Source organism: Anastrepha ludens, unplaced genomic scaffold (genome assembly GCF_028408465.1).
Source record: "Anastrepha ludens isolate Willacy unplaced genomic scaffold, idAnaLude1.1 ptg000018l, whole genome shotgun sequence".
Lineage (NCBI taxonomy): Eukaryota > Metazoa > Arthropoda > Insecta > Diptera > Tephritidae > Anastrepha > Anastrepha ludens.
In genome coordinates, this window is record NW_026530029.1 from 158,464 (window position 1) to 173,688 (window position 15,225).

Genomic DNA, 15,225 nt, shown 5'->3' on the forward strand with positions numbered 1-15,225 from the left:
TTGAATATTGTATATAATACTTTTTTTTTATATAGCCATTTACTTTTAAACTGTATTGAAATTGATAAAATGCATTTAATTTTCACAAAGTGGTTTGCATAATGTTGCTTAGTTATATTTAGGTATAAAATAAATGATCAAATTAATTTCCACTCCTTTAGTCAGCACTTAAGTTAAGAAAACTACAATATTATTAGCATCAGTTCATTATTAGTTAGTTACAATAGTTTTTTTGTTAAATGTATACTTAATGTATTTTCTCCAACAGTCAGGATATAAGTAAATATCCTTGATTTTGGTTTACTACACAAAACAGTTTTAAAAATTTTAATCGTTTTTTTTTTTTTTTTAATTTTTTTTTTTTAAACTTCAACGCACAATCAACGTTTCGGCGTCACACTTTTCTTATACGCACTTACATACCTTCAACTTTGGTTCTGAATATTTTGCGATACGGTAAATTTCCGTTACTTGCACTTTGCTGCTTCTTCACGCCGTTAGTATTCCGTTAATCGCATTCCCTCGTCGCTTCATCACTTTTCTTGAAAATCGCAAATCAGACGCACAATCCAAACGCTAACTCCTTCTTTCTTCCAGCCGCTGTTGCCGTTGTCGTTGGCGACTGCGCCATATGCACTTCCAATGCTACCTCAACTTCGCTCAAATTTGATAACTGCGCCTCTCTGCTACGTTTCTCTGCTGCTTCCAACTGCGGCGCCTGTCTGGTCTTTCCGTTACTGCTGCGCTCGTGCTGCTACTTTGATTTCAATTTAGTGCGTGCTTTGTATCGCTTGCGCTTATTTAATTTCGAAGAAAAAAACTTTCGATGAACGAAACGAATATCCCGGACGAGCCCCCAAATTGTGGGATTAATTTTCCGTTCAAATAAAAAAGTTTAATTCAACGTTAACAATTCTTTATTTAATTTTGATCTTATAACACGTCCGGCCTGTCCGGTGCTCTATTCGGAAAAGAAAAAGTTCGTTTCCCTAACGCTTTAGTTCCGAGCCCTTTTCGTTCAGTCAGTGATGCCCATTGCAATTAAATTCGTCCAGTTACAAATAAATTCGTCCAGTATGCAGAGATGCATTTACCTATAAAGTCATGTTCACTTATGTCCTTTGTTCGTCTGTCAATCCCACATACATAGTAATAGATAAGCTTAACTAAATAAATTATGTATATGTATAAATTTAGTTAAATCTATTTATTTAGTAAATTCCTAATTTACTATAACTTATTCACTACATTCAAGAATTAAACAATTAACCTAACATCTTCAGCGTTATACTCTATAATTTGAGCTACTTGAATAAAATAAGAAAACAAATCTAAAAAGAAAAGTAATTCACAAAACAAATAATAAAAGATAAATTTTTAGATTATTATTATGTAAAAAATAAACTAATTGAGAATATTCAACCAACTTATTATATAAATTTTGTCCTCCCACAAATTCAGATGACCCTTGATCAAAAGATTTATAAACAATTCTACCCAAAACTAAAGGAGGATTAATTATACCATAAGTAGAAATATAAGGTATAAATCATATTGAATAAGAAAAATAACTCACTAAATAATTATTTAAAGACTTATTAAAATAAAATAAAGACACATTGGAAATTAAATACCCTAATAATCCGCCACTAATACAAACGAATAAAGTTAATAATTTCAAATAAATTGGTAAGCAAATTATATATGGAGTAGGAAAAATTAATCATCTAAGTATACTACTACCAATAATTCTTATAATCAATAATCCTCTTATACCACGCAATATAACTCATCCTTCATCTCTTAATATGTTTAAAGAACCACAATTTAGTTCACCAGTTATAGAATAATAAACCAACCGAAAAGAATAACATACCGTTAATCCAGTCGAAAAAAAATAAAGAAAAAAAGAAAATATATTAATATAACTCAAAGACACAACTTCTAAAATTAAATCCTTAGAATAAAAACCTGATAAAAAGGGTATACCACATAAAGCTAAATTAGCAATATTAAAACAACCAGAAGTTAAAGGTATATAAATTCCTAATCCCCCTATCAACCGAATATCTTGTGAATTATTTATATTATGAACTAGCTTATACCCGTGGGTTTCACCCCACATTTCTATCAAAAAGTATGCAATGTAAATAAAACAACTTTAACTTTTTTAAGTCAGTTTTGGTATTATTTAAAACGATCGGATATACCAAAGTTTTTGTTATATTATTTTGAGTATAAATAAAAAGGTTTTTCGATGCGCCAACTCTGGAGCAGGCTACATATGAATAATTGGTCATGGGTAAAACATGAGTTGGTTAGATTGACTCCTGCTACAGCTAATGATTGTCCCTGAGCTTTATTTATGGACATTGCGAAAGACAGTCTAATATGAAATTGGAGGCGTTTAAAATTGAAAGGTATATCCGTCGGTATCATTGGAATTCTTGGTATGAAAACTTTGTGGTTTTCAAAATTTCCTGATAAAACCATAGCTTCTATAACATTCGGTAAAAGTTTCGTGATGATTAGCCTTGTGTCATTGCATAAACGTGGAGGATCCAAATTACGCAGCATAATTATCATGGCCCTTTTGAAGCATCAGACGATGAGGAGGAATTCCTGATGGGTTCAAGGAGTTAAGAAACTCAACGGGATAACGACGACTGTGTCAATGGAACGATAAGTTGTGACAGTTCCTGGTAGTATTTCTTGAATTTTGGAATTAATGACGATTTTAAGCAGGCATTCACTTCATCTGCGGCGGTTCCTTTCGGAATAACTGGAAGAATTTGTCGAAAATCCCCTGCCAGTAAGAGTAAGGCACCACCCATGGGTTGATCATTACCTCTCAAGTCTCTCAGAGATCGGTCTAAAGCTTCCAGCGGCTTTTTATGGGCCATTGAGCACTCATCCCACACGATTAGCTTACATGTCTTTAGAACCCTACCTTGACCTGAGTTTTTGCTTATATTGCCCATCGGTGTGTCAGATATTTGCATGGACAGTGGTAACTTAAAAGCTGAGTGAGCTGTTCGTCCGCCACACGAAAGGGTAGCCGCTATTCCTGAAGAAGCAACTGCCACAGCGATTTCTTTCTTTTCTCTTACATCAGCCAATATCAAATTAAGCAGAAATGTTTTGCCGGTTCCTCCAGGCGCATCCAAAAAAATCAATCCTCCCTTATTTTCAATAATCATTCCTTGAATAGTTTCGTTGGCGACTTTTTGATCCGTAACCAATAGAGGTTTGCTTTTGCTTATAAAAGTACGAAGAGCCTCGATATCGTTATTCATCTCCCGGGAGATATCTTTGTCGGCCAAATCGATTCTGTCTCGAACGGGAGAAGCTAATCCCAAATGCTCCAAGGATTTGCTATTAATTGAAATACATATATTTTCTATGTCGATTAGCGCTTGGTTGTAAATTTGCAAAGAGCAGTTCAGGTTTGTATTATCGTTTGCAACTCGTGCTGCTCTCATGTAGTCTTCACTAAGGTTATCTTTGTGATTTTCCCATAGTGCTTTTGGATCTGATGGCGAGCAGGTTGTCAATATTATTGCCAATAAGCTGCGAACCTGCGAAGGAAGGCATGACAGTCCAGCTTCAGATAATGTAATTTCCCAGTGATTATCGTTTTCCAGTAGACCTAAATGTTGGCAAGCTTGTCGATACGTGGAACATAATACCCCATCCACAGTTCGCAGAGCTTGAAAGGACACCAGTCCTTTGACTTTGTGTAGTAATAGCCTTAGGTAGCGTTACTTGGATGGATTGTATAAACACGTCCTAGAGAGTATCCTTGGCGAGCTTCTGTATCCGACACAATTGCGCCTTGCTTTCTCTTTATGAATTCTGTTCTGGAGGAATTCCAGGTATAAAACTTAGGAACTTCCACATACAGCAATGTTCTGGCAAAACTGTCATGCTGACACAACTTGAAAAAAGCAGTCAATGTAGTGTCGGGTGGATTTAAAGCTCGTGCTAACGCGTTCGCCTCGGTAAAATACATGCGCTGACCATTCTCAAGGTGAACTGACAGGTGAACAACTGGTGGATACCTCTCGTGGATGGAAAAGCCGAGTATGCGCCAAACTGCTTCATTCCTGTTAATGTATCGTCCCATTTGGAATTGCGTTATTTCATCATTAGCGTTAGTTATTCCCAGAACTGCCATGTCGCTGCCCTTATTCACATATTTGCAAAGATATTTTACCAATAAGAGAATGCATTCAATTCAGCAATACCTCTATCGTTGATGATATAAATTCGTTTCTATATCAAATTGTCTATCCCCCATTTTTCTCTAAGCTCATATTTTTTCTAGGAGTACTAAATACTAACTTCATTAAACTTTTTACCAATTTTCGGTATTCTACCATAAATGCGTCCAGTGATATGCAGTATGAAAAATCCCATTTGTATAGGAGGTGTCACGCCCCATTTCTAGCTATCACCAGTTTTCATGCAGGTGTTAGGTATTAACCTTATATAATTTCTTACCAAATTTCAGTTGTCTAGCCCAAATACTTCCGGAGATATGGACAAAGAAAATTGCATTTATATGGGAGGTGCCAAGTCCCCTTTTTCGTTTTTCTCAGTTTTCTTGGAGGTGTTAGGGATTAACCTCATATAACCCCTTCCCAAATTTCATTGGTCTAGCCTAAATACTTCCAGAGATATGGTCTATAAAAAATTCCAGTTGTATGGGAGGTGCCACGCCCCCTTTTTCGTTATACGCAGTTTTTCTGGATGTGGTAAGGATTAACAATTACCAAATTTCAGTAGTCTAACGTAAATACTTCAAGAAATACGGACTGTTAAAAATTCCATTTATATGGGAGGTGCCACGCCCCCTATATATATCAAAATATTTTTTAGCCTATGACCATCCCGGTAAGGTATCCAGTTCGTGTTTCAAATTTGGTTACGATCGGTTTATGCGTTTAGGACGCAAGTCGATCTATAGATACATACATAATTTGAATTTTATATATATAGATAATAGCTCCAGCACACATAAATAATAATGCTTTAAATAAAGCATGACGCAATAATGGAAAAAAAACTAATTTATAAAAGCCTATTGATAAAATTCTTATTATCAAACCCAACTGACTCAAAGTAGATAAAGCAATAATTTTTTTAAATCAAATTCAAAATTAGCTCCTAATCCAGGTATAAATATAGTCAAACCAGACAATAAAAGTAAAGCTTGACCTATTCAAGGATTACATAATAAAATATTAAATCGAATTAACAAATAAATTCCACCAGTAACAAGAGTAGAAGAATGAACTAAAGCAGAAACAGGAGTAGGAGCTGCTATTGCAGCAGGTATCAAGATGAAAAAGGAATTTGTGCTCTTTTAGTTATAGCAGCTAATATAATTAATCTACCAATAATTTCTATTTCAATTCTATTTTTTATTGTTACCAAAGAAAAAATATAATTTCAACTTCCATAATTTAACATTCAAGCAATAGCCAATAAAAAGGCAACATCACCAATTCGATTTGATAAAGCAGTTAATATACCAGCATTATAAGATTTGACATTCTGAAAATAAATTACTAACCAGTAAGAAACTAACCCTAATCCAGCTCATCCTAATAAAATTCTAATTAAATTAGGACTAATAATTAATAATATTATAGATAAAACAACTATAAGAACTAATATAATAAAACGATTAATATTTAAATCTCCCCCCATATACTCCTTTCTATAATAAATAACTAAAGAAGAAATTAATAAAACAAAAGATATAAATAATAAGCTCATTCAATCAAATAAAAAAGTCACAACAATTCTACACGAATTAAATCTAACCACTTCTCATTCAATAAATATACAAAAATCCTTAATTAATATTAATAATCTAAAAAACAAAAATTAATTCTAAATAAAATTAAAACCAGAAATCTAATTCTACAAATAGATAAATATTTCCCACGATTTAAAATGATTAAAAATCATATAATTGACACCACAGAACAATATTTTAAATAAACTATTTAAATAAAATTAAAGTCAAATTATACAAATATCACTCTTCAAAATTAATAAATTTAAAGGAAATCAATGTAAAAATAATAAATAATATTCCGGAATTTTACCCCAGAAAATTATTTACCATGCTGACTATAAGCATATAAATATAAAGTATAGGCAGCTCTAAAAAAAGATAACAAAGATAAAGAAATTATTGTTAATCAAGATCAACTAACAATTCTATTTAATAAACAAATTTCACCCAAGAAATTTAATGAAGGAGGTGCAGCTATATTACAAGCTCTTAACAAAAATCATCATAATGTTATAGAAGGTATAAAATTAATTAAACCCTTATTAATTAATAAACTTCGACTCCCTAACCGCTCATATGTAATATTAACTAAACAAAAAAGTCCAGAAGAGCAAAGCTCGTGAGCAATTATTAATGTAATATATAAGAACCACAAAATCCTAAATATCATAAAGTTATAAGACCCCGTAAAACAATTCCCATATGAGCAACAGAAGAATAAGCAATTAAAGCCTTTAAATCGGTCTGATGCCAACAAACCAAACTAATTAAAACACCCCCAATTAATCTAATTTTAATTCAAATATAATTATAATTAATACCACTTACTTGTAAAAAAGAAAAAACTCGCAACAATCCGTATCCACCTAATTTTAATATAACCCCAGCTAAAATTATTGAACCAGAAACAGGAGCTTCTACATGAGCTTTTGGTAATCATAAATGAACTAAAAATATAGGTATTTTAACTAAAAAAGCTAAAATTAAAGATAAATAGAATAAATCATAACAATTAACATAATTTATCAAAAGATAATAATTTAATGTTATTAAAGTATTATATACAATAAATAAAAAATTCCTACTAATATAGGTAAAGAAACTAATAAAGTATAAAATAAAAGGTAAATACCGGCTTGTAAACGTTCTGGTTGATACCCTCACCCTAAAATCAAAAATAAAGTAGGAATCAAATTCAAAAATTTCATAATTACTATATTTATTAATAGATTCACTAAAAGTAATTATAAGTGTACAAATTCAAAAACTTAATAAAATTAATAAATATGAAATTACATTTAATCCCAAAAAATAAGAAACATTTACAAAATAATTTGTACAATAATTCATTAAAATAAAAATAAAACTTACCAAAAATAGTAAACTTTGAACCGTTCTAAATGAATTTTTTATTAAACAAAAAGGTATAATAAAAATTATTATAGAAATTAACTTTAACATTGTAATACAATAAATGATTGAAAGTAATCATTTCCATGAGTTCGAATTATGGACACTAAAATTGAAAGACCTAAAGCTCCTTCACAAACACTAAAAGTCAAAAATATGATACTAAAATATCTTCTAAAATCTATCAAATTCAAATAAATAAATAGTAAAAGCAATAAACTTAAAACAATATATTCTAAACTTAAAAGCATAGACAATAAATGTTTACGATTAAAAACAAATAAGAATTAATCTTTTAAAACTTCAAGAGAAAAGAAATAACTTTATCATTAATCCCCAAAATTGATATTTTGAATAAACTACCTCCTGATATTATACAACTAACTTTATATTCCACAACATTAATCTCTAGTCTTATTTTCATTCAAATAAATCTTCCATTAGCAATAGGACTAATATTATTAATTCAAACAATACAAATTTGTCTTCTAACTGGATTACTAAAAGATTCTGATTCTCATATGTATTATTTGTAATTTTCCTAGGAGGAGTATTAGTATTATTCATCTACGTTACATCCCTAGCATCAAATGAAATATTCTCTCTTTCAATGAAAACAGCCTTCTCATTTATATTAATTTTCATTTTATTATTAAGTACCAGATGACTTATAGATAAACTATATATTTCATCCTTCATTCAAAATAATGAAATACAAACCATAATTAATTTAAATATATTTACAGAAGAAAATTCTTTAAATCTTCATAAATTATACAATTATCCAACAAATTTAATTACCATCTTATTAATAAATTACCTATTAATTACATTAATTGCAGTGGTAAAACTTACTAAATTATTCCACGGACACCTACGATTAATAAATTAAACTAATGATGAAACCTCTACGAACCCAACACCCATTATTTAAAATTGCAAACAATGCTCTAGTAGATCTTCCAGCCCCAATTAATATTTCAGCATGATGAAACTTCGGATCACTATTAGGATTATGCTTAATTATTCAAATTCTAACAGGACTTTTCTTAGCTATACATTACACAGCAGATATTAATTTAGCCTTCAATAGTGTTAATCATATTTGTTGATTATTACGAACATTACATGCTAATGGTGCATCATTTTTCTTTATTTGTATTTTTCTGCATAATGGTCGAGGAATTTATTATGGCTCATATTTATTTACACCTACACGACTAGTAGGAGTACTGATTTTATTTTTAGTTATAGCAACAGCATTCATGTGTTACGTTTTACCATGACGACAAATATCATTCTGAGGAGCCACAGTTATTCTTCTTCTTCTTAATTGGCGCTATAACCGCTTACGCGATTTTGGCCGAGTTTAACAAAGCGCGCCAGTCGTTTCTTTCTCGTGCTAACCGGCGCCAGTTGGACACACCAAGTGAAGCCAAGTCCTTCTCCACCTGATCTTTCCAACGCAGAGGAGGCCGCCCTCTTCCTCTGCTACCACCAGCTGGTACCGCATCGAATACTTTCAAAGCCGGAGCGTTTGTATCCATTCGGACGACATGACCCAGCCAACGTAGCCGCTGGATCTTTATTCGCTGCGCTATGTCTATGTCGTCGTAAAGCTCATACAGCTCATCGTTCCATCGTCTGCGATATTCGCTGTTGCGAACGTGCAAAGGTCCAAAAATCTTACGCAGAATCTTTCTCTCGAACACTCCAAGCGTCGCTTCATCGGATGTTGTCATCGTCCACGCTTCTGCGCCATACGTTAGGACGGGCATGATGAGAGTCTTGTAGAGTGTTAGTTTTGTTCGTCGAGAGAGGACTTTACTGCTCAGTTGCCTTCTTAGTCCAAAGTAGCACTTGTTGGCAAGAGAGATTCTACGTTGGATTTCAAGGCTGACATTGTTATCGGTGTTAATGCTGGTTCCTAAATAGACGAAGTCTTTTACAACCTCGAAATTATAACTGTCTACAGTGACGTGGGTGCCGATACGCGAGTGCGCCGACTGTTTGTTTGAAGACAGGAGGTACTTCGTTTTGTCCTCGTTCACCACCAGGCCCATTCGCTTTGCCTCTTTATCCAGTTTGGAGAAGGCAGAACTAACAGCGCGGTTGTTAAGGCCGATGATGTCAATATCATCGGCATACGCCAGAAATTGTACGCTCTTATAAAAAATTGTGCCTGAGCGATTAAGTTCTGCGGCTCGCACGATGCTCTCCAACATCAGGTTAAAGAAGTCACACGACAGGGAGTCACCCTGTCTGAAACCTCGTTTGGTATCAAACGGCTCGGAGAGGTCCTTTCCAATTCTGACGGCGCTGTTGGTGTTGAGCAACGTCATCTTACATAGCCGTATTAGTTTTGCGGGGATACCAAATTCAGACATCGCGGCATACAGGTAACTCCTTTCCGTACTGTCGAATGCAGCTTTGAAGTCGACGAAAAGATGGTGTGTGTCGATTCTCCTTTCATGGGTCTTTTCCAAGATTTGGCGTATTGAGAATATTTGGTCGATGGTAGACTTTCCAGGTCTGAAGCCACACTGATAAGGTCCAATCAGTTGGTTGACGGTGGGCTTCAGCCTTTCACACAATACGCTCGCTAGAACCTTATAGGCGATATTTAGAAGACTAATCCCGCGGTAATTGGCACAAATTGCAGGATCGCCCTTCTTATGGATTGGGCAGAGCACACTTAAATTCCAATCGGCAGGTATGCTTTCATCCGACCATATTTTGCATAGGAGCTGATGCATGCACCTTACCAGCTCCTCGCCGCCATGTTTGAATAGCTCAGCCGGCAGTCCGTCGGCGCCCGCGGCTTTGTTGTTCTTTAGCCGCGTTATCGCTATTCTCACCTCGTAATGATCGGGTAGCGGAACGACAATTCCGTCGTCAACGATTGGGGTATCGGGATCTTCACTTTCTCGGTGACATGCGCAGCTGTCACTGTTTAATAAGTTCGAGAAGTGTTCCCTCCATAATTTAAGATTGCTCTGTACGTCGGTCACCAGTTCGCCGTCTTTGTTCTTACAGGAAAACGCCCCGGTCTTAAAACCTTCTGTAAGCCGCCGAACTTTCTGGTAGAATTTTCGGGCGTTGTTCCTGTTGGCCAGCATCTCAAGCTCTTCGCACTCACGTATTTCGGCCTCTCGTTTCTTCTGTCGGATAATACGTCTCTCTTCCTTTTTCAGCTCTCTGTAGCGATCCCACATGGCTCGCGTTGCGCCCGATCGCAGCGTGGCTCTATAGGCGGCATCCTTTCTTTCTGCGGCAGCATGACATTCCTCGTCGTACCAATTGTTTTTTCGGGCTCGCCGGAATCCGATTTCTTCTTCGGCGGCGGTACGTAGAGAACGAGAAATGTTGCTCCATTGTTCGTGGATGCCGGTTTGTTGGGCAGTACTCTCTGAGAGCAGGAGTGAGAGTCGAGTGGCGAATCTTCTGGCTGTCTGTTGTGATTGCAGCTTTTCGAGGTCGAACATTCTTTGCGTAGGTAGATGCACGTTTTTTGCTGCACAGAGGCGCGTGCGCAGTTTGGCTGCAACAAGGTAGTGATCCGAGTCAATGTTGGGTCCTCGGATCGTACGTACATCTAATACACTAGAAGCGTGTCTTCCATCTATCACAACATGATCGATCTGGTTTCGCGTTTTTCGATCAGGGGACAGCCAGGTAGCTTGGTGTATCTTTTTATGCTGGAATCTGGTGCTGCAGACTACCATGTTTCGGGCCCCGGCGAAGTCGATCAGCCTCTGTCCGTTACCGGATGTTTCGTTGTGTAGGCTGAATTTTCCGACTGTGGGACCAAAAATTCCCTCCTTGCCCACCCTGGCGTTGAAGTCGCCAAGCACGATTTTTATGTCGTGGCGGGGGCAGCGCTCATAGGAACGTTCCAGGCGCTCATAGAAAGAATCTTTGGTCACATCGTCCTTCTCTTCCGTCGGGGCGTGGGCGCAAATTAGCGATATGTTAAAAAAACGGGCTTTGATGCGGATTGTTGCGAGACGCTCGTCCACCGGAGTGAACGACAGTACTTGGCGACGAAGTCTCTCTCCCACAACAAATCCGACACCGAATTTGCGCTCCTTTACATGGCAGCTGTAGTAGACGTCGCAAGGTCCTATGGTTTTCTTTCCTTGCCCCGTCCATCGCATCTCTTGGATGGCAGTGATGTCAGCCTTTACTCTCACGAGGACATCAACCAGCCGGGCAGAGGCACCCTCCCCATTAAGGGACCGGACATTCCAGGTGCATGCCCTCAAATCATAGTCCTCAGTTCGTTTGCAGGGGTCGTCATCAGTATAGGGAGGTCTCATCCGAGGCTTTTTTAAAGTTTTCATTGGGGGCGATTTTTAAGTGGCGGGTCCCAAACCCAACGCACAACCAGCTATCCTGGAATGTTTCGCCTTCTCACTTTAGCTCACTCCCGAACGGGTGTTCGGAAGCTACCCAGAGGATACGTGGGCTAATCCCGGCCGTTGTGAGCTGCTTGAACCATATGTAGAAGAATCGTCCTGGCCACTCCCAAGTGAATGGCGATCAATAACTTTCCCCACTTGCGTGGACTTCTACACATGGAACCATCCAGTTATTACAAATTTATTATCTGCAATTCCTTACCTAGGAATTGATTTAGTTCAATGAGTTTGAGGAGGGTTCGCAGTAGATAATGCCACTCTTACCGGATTTTTTACATTTCATTTTATTTTACCATTTATTGTATTAGCAATAACATTAATTTATTTATTATTTTTTCATCAAACAGGATCTAATAACCCAATTGGATTAAATTCTAATATTGACAAAATTCCATTCCACCCATACTTTACGTACAAGGACATTGTAGGGTTTATTATTATAATTATAGCACTTCTATTATTAACTTTAATTAACCCTTATTTATTAGGAGATCCTGATAATTTCATCCCTGCTAATCCTTTAGTAACACCAGTTCATATTCAACCTGAATGATAATTTTTATTTGCATATGCAATTTTACGTTCTATTCCTAACAAATTAGGAGGAGTTATTGCATTAGTTCTATCAATTGCAATCCTAGCAATTTTACCATTCTATCATTTAAGAAACTTCCGAGGAGTCCAATTTTATCCTGTAAATAAAATTCTATTTTGAATTATAGTAGTTACTGTAATTCTACTAACATGAATCGGGGCACGACCTGTAGAAGATCCTTATGTACTAGTTGGACAAATTTTAACAGTAATTTACTTCTTATATTATATTATTAATCCACTAATTAATAAATGATAAGACAATTTAATTAATTAATTAGTTAATGAGCTTAAACAAGCATATGTTTTGAAAACATAATATAGGAACAATAATTTCCTATTAACTTTACTAAAATCAATTAACAACATATAATATATCAAAAATAATTTAACTCCAATAAAAAATAATAAATAATTTAAAGGAAAAGGTAAAAAACACTTTCAAGCCAAATATATTAATTTATCATAACGAAATCGAGGTAAAGTTCCACGAACTCAAATAAAAACAAATGAAATAAAAACCAATTTTAAATAAAATACTACATTAAACAAGTCACAACCAAAAAAAGTTACACAAAATAATATACTTATAAATAAAATTCTAGCATATTCAGCTATAAAAATCAAAGCAAATCCACCACTTCTATATTCAACATTAAACCCAGAAACTAATTCAGATTCACCTTCAGCAAAATCAAAAGGTGTACGATTAGTTTCAGCTAAACAAATACAAAATCAAACAAGTCTAACTGGAAATATAATAACGACAAATCAAATGTAACTTTGGTAATAAACAACCCGTAATCCACCTAACAAAGCATAATTAGAATTAGATGATCAACCAGCAACTATAACAGCATAAACTCCTAATCTAGTACAATACAAAAAAAATAAAATTCCTAAATTAAAAGAGAATAACTTCACAAATAAAGGAATACATAATCAAACAATTAAAGAAAAAATAGGAGAAAAATAATAGGAAACATAATTTGATAAAAGAGGATAAGTTTGTACCTTAGTAAATAACTTAATTGCATCACAAAAAGGTTGAGGAATTCCTATTAAACCAACCTTATTAGGACCCTTACGAATCTGAATATAACCTAATACTTTACGTTCCAAAAGAGCTAAAAAGGCTACTCTTACTAAAACACAAATTACCAAAACTAATCTAACAACAAAAGATAAAACTATTTCCATAAAAATCAAGTACTATTTGTAGTATAAACTACATAATTAAATTCCAAATTTATTGCACTAATCTGCCAAAACAGTAATTTATATTAATAATATTCTATTATTTAAAATATAATTATTTTAATATTTGGTCCTTTCGTACTAAAATATTACAATTTATTAATGATAGAAACCAACCTGGCTTACGCCGGTCTGAACTCAGATCATGTAAGGATTTAAAAGTCGAACAGACTTAATTTTTGAACGGCTACACCCAACCCATTATACCTTAATCCAACATCGAGGTCGCAAACTTTTTTGTCAATATGAACTCTCAAAAAAAAATTAAGCTGTTATCCCTAAAATAACTTAATCTTATAATCACTATTAATGGATCAATAATTCATAAATTAATGATTTTAAAAAATTAAAAGTTCATTAAATTTTAATATCACCCCAACGAAATAATTAATATTAAATAAATCAAAAAAATTTTGTTAAAATTAAATATAAAGATTTATAGGGTCTTCTCGTCTTTTAATAAAATTGTAGCTTTTTAACTAAAATATAAAATTTATTATTTAAATTTATATGAAACAGCTTATACTTCGTCCAACCGTTCATACCAGCCTTCAATTAAAAGACTAATGATTATGCTACCTTTGCACAGTCAAAATACTGCGGCCATTTAAAATTATTCAGTGGGCAGGTCAGACTTTATATATAACTAGCGTACCCTCGCCCGCTTCACTAGGCGATAAATTCAATGATTTGCTGAAAGAGAATAAAATTAATACGAAACAAAGCAAATTCTTTGATACAATTTCACTTTATTGTAACACTTTTTGGTAGACAACGTTTTTGGTTTTTCCATCGTTCGCGTAAATGAATAATGACTATGGTTTGCCTACTCGTGCGCAAGCTACATACATACAATTGTACATGAGAAGAAATTGGGTATTCTGAATTAATACCGCACATTTGTAGATACTGTCCTTGCGCCTTATGAATTGTCATAGCGAAGGCAAGGCGAATAGGGAACTGCAAACGTTGGAAATCGAATGGTAAATCCGTCGGGATTAGTGGAATTCTGGGTATCAAAACGTCTTCTCCTTTGTACTTCCCTTTCAAAATTGTTGCTTCGATAAAGTTACCCATTTGCTTCTTCACAGCGAGTCTGGTACCGCTGCAAAGTCGTGGCACATTAATGTTGCGCAGCATAATAATCGGTGCTCCAATTTTTAATCGTAAATTATGAGGTGCTAGGCCTGGCAAATCGAGTGAGTTTAAGAATTCAGTTGGATAATTTACGACATCATCTTGATCAGTAATAGTGTTCATTGACTTACTTATATGTTACTATGTCACCAGGTATTTGAACCAAAATAGCTGCATTTATATCATTGACGTCCTTATTTTCCCCAGCTAAAATTGCTCTTTCGCTGAGCCAATCATGGTTTTTGTAATGTTGAACTATGTTTGGAAATACACTATGTAATCATTCCTGTTGGATCGACAGACATTTGGCCATTTCCGATTTTCAGTAATTGGTGTGAAAATTAAGCTGCTGACGGATCGTTCTGTAGTGTAAGCTTGTTTACATGTCTCAATAAATACAATGATTTTAAGTATGCATTCATCTGCAGCCGTAAATTTTGGGATCACAGGTAAAGTTTGCCTGAAATCTCCAGCCAATAAAATCGTGGCACCTCCAAAGACTGTTTGGCTTCCTCGTAGATCTTTCAAAGTTCTATCAAGTGCTTCCAATGGTTTCTTGTGTGCCATAGTACACTCGTCCCATACGATGAGCTTACA

The 15,225-nt window shown here is 34.8% G+C and overlaps 3 pseudogenes; 2 read left to right on the plus strand and 1 right to left on the minus strand.

Annotated features, from left to right (window-relative positions):
- Nucleotides 1-1,147: 1,147 nt before the first annotated feature.
- Nucleotides 1,148-6,139, minus strand: LOC128870636 (NADH-ubiquinone oxidoreductase chain 5-like; annotated as a pseudogene).
- Nucleotides 6,140-6,268: 129 nt separating this feature from the next.
- LOC128870637 (NADH-ubiquinone oxidoreductase chain 6-like) lies at nucleotides 6,269-8,111 on the plus strand (annotated as a pseudogene).
- A 4-nt stretch (nucleotides 8,112-8,115) lies between these two features.
- Nucleotides 8,116-12,484, plus strand: LOC128870644 (cytochrome b-like; annotated as a pseudogene).
- The last annotated feature ends 2,741 nt before the right edge of the window (nucleotides 12,485-15,225 follow it).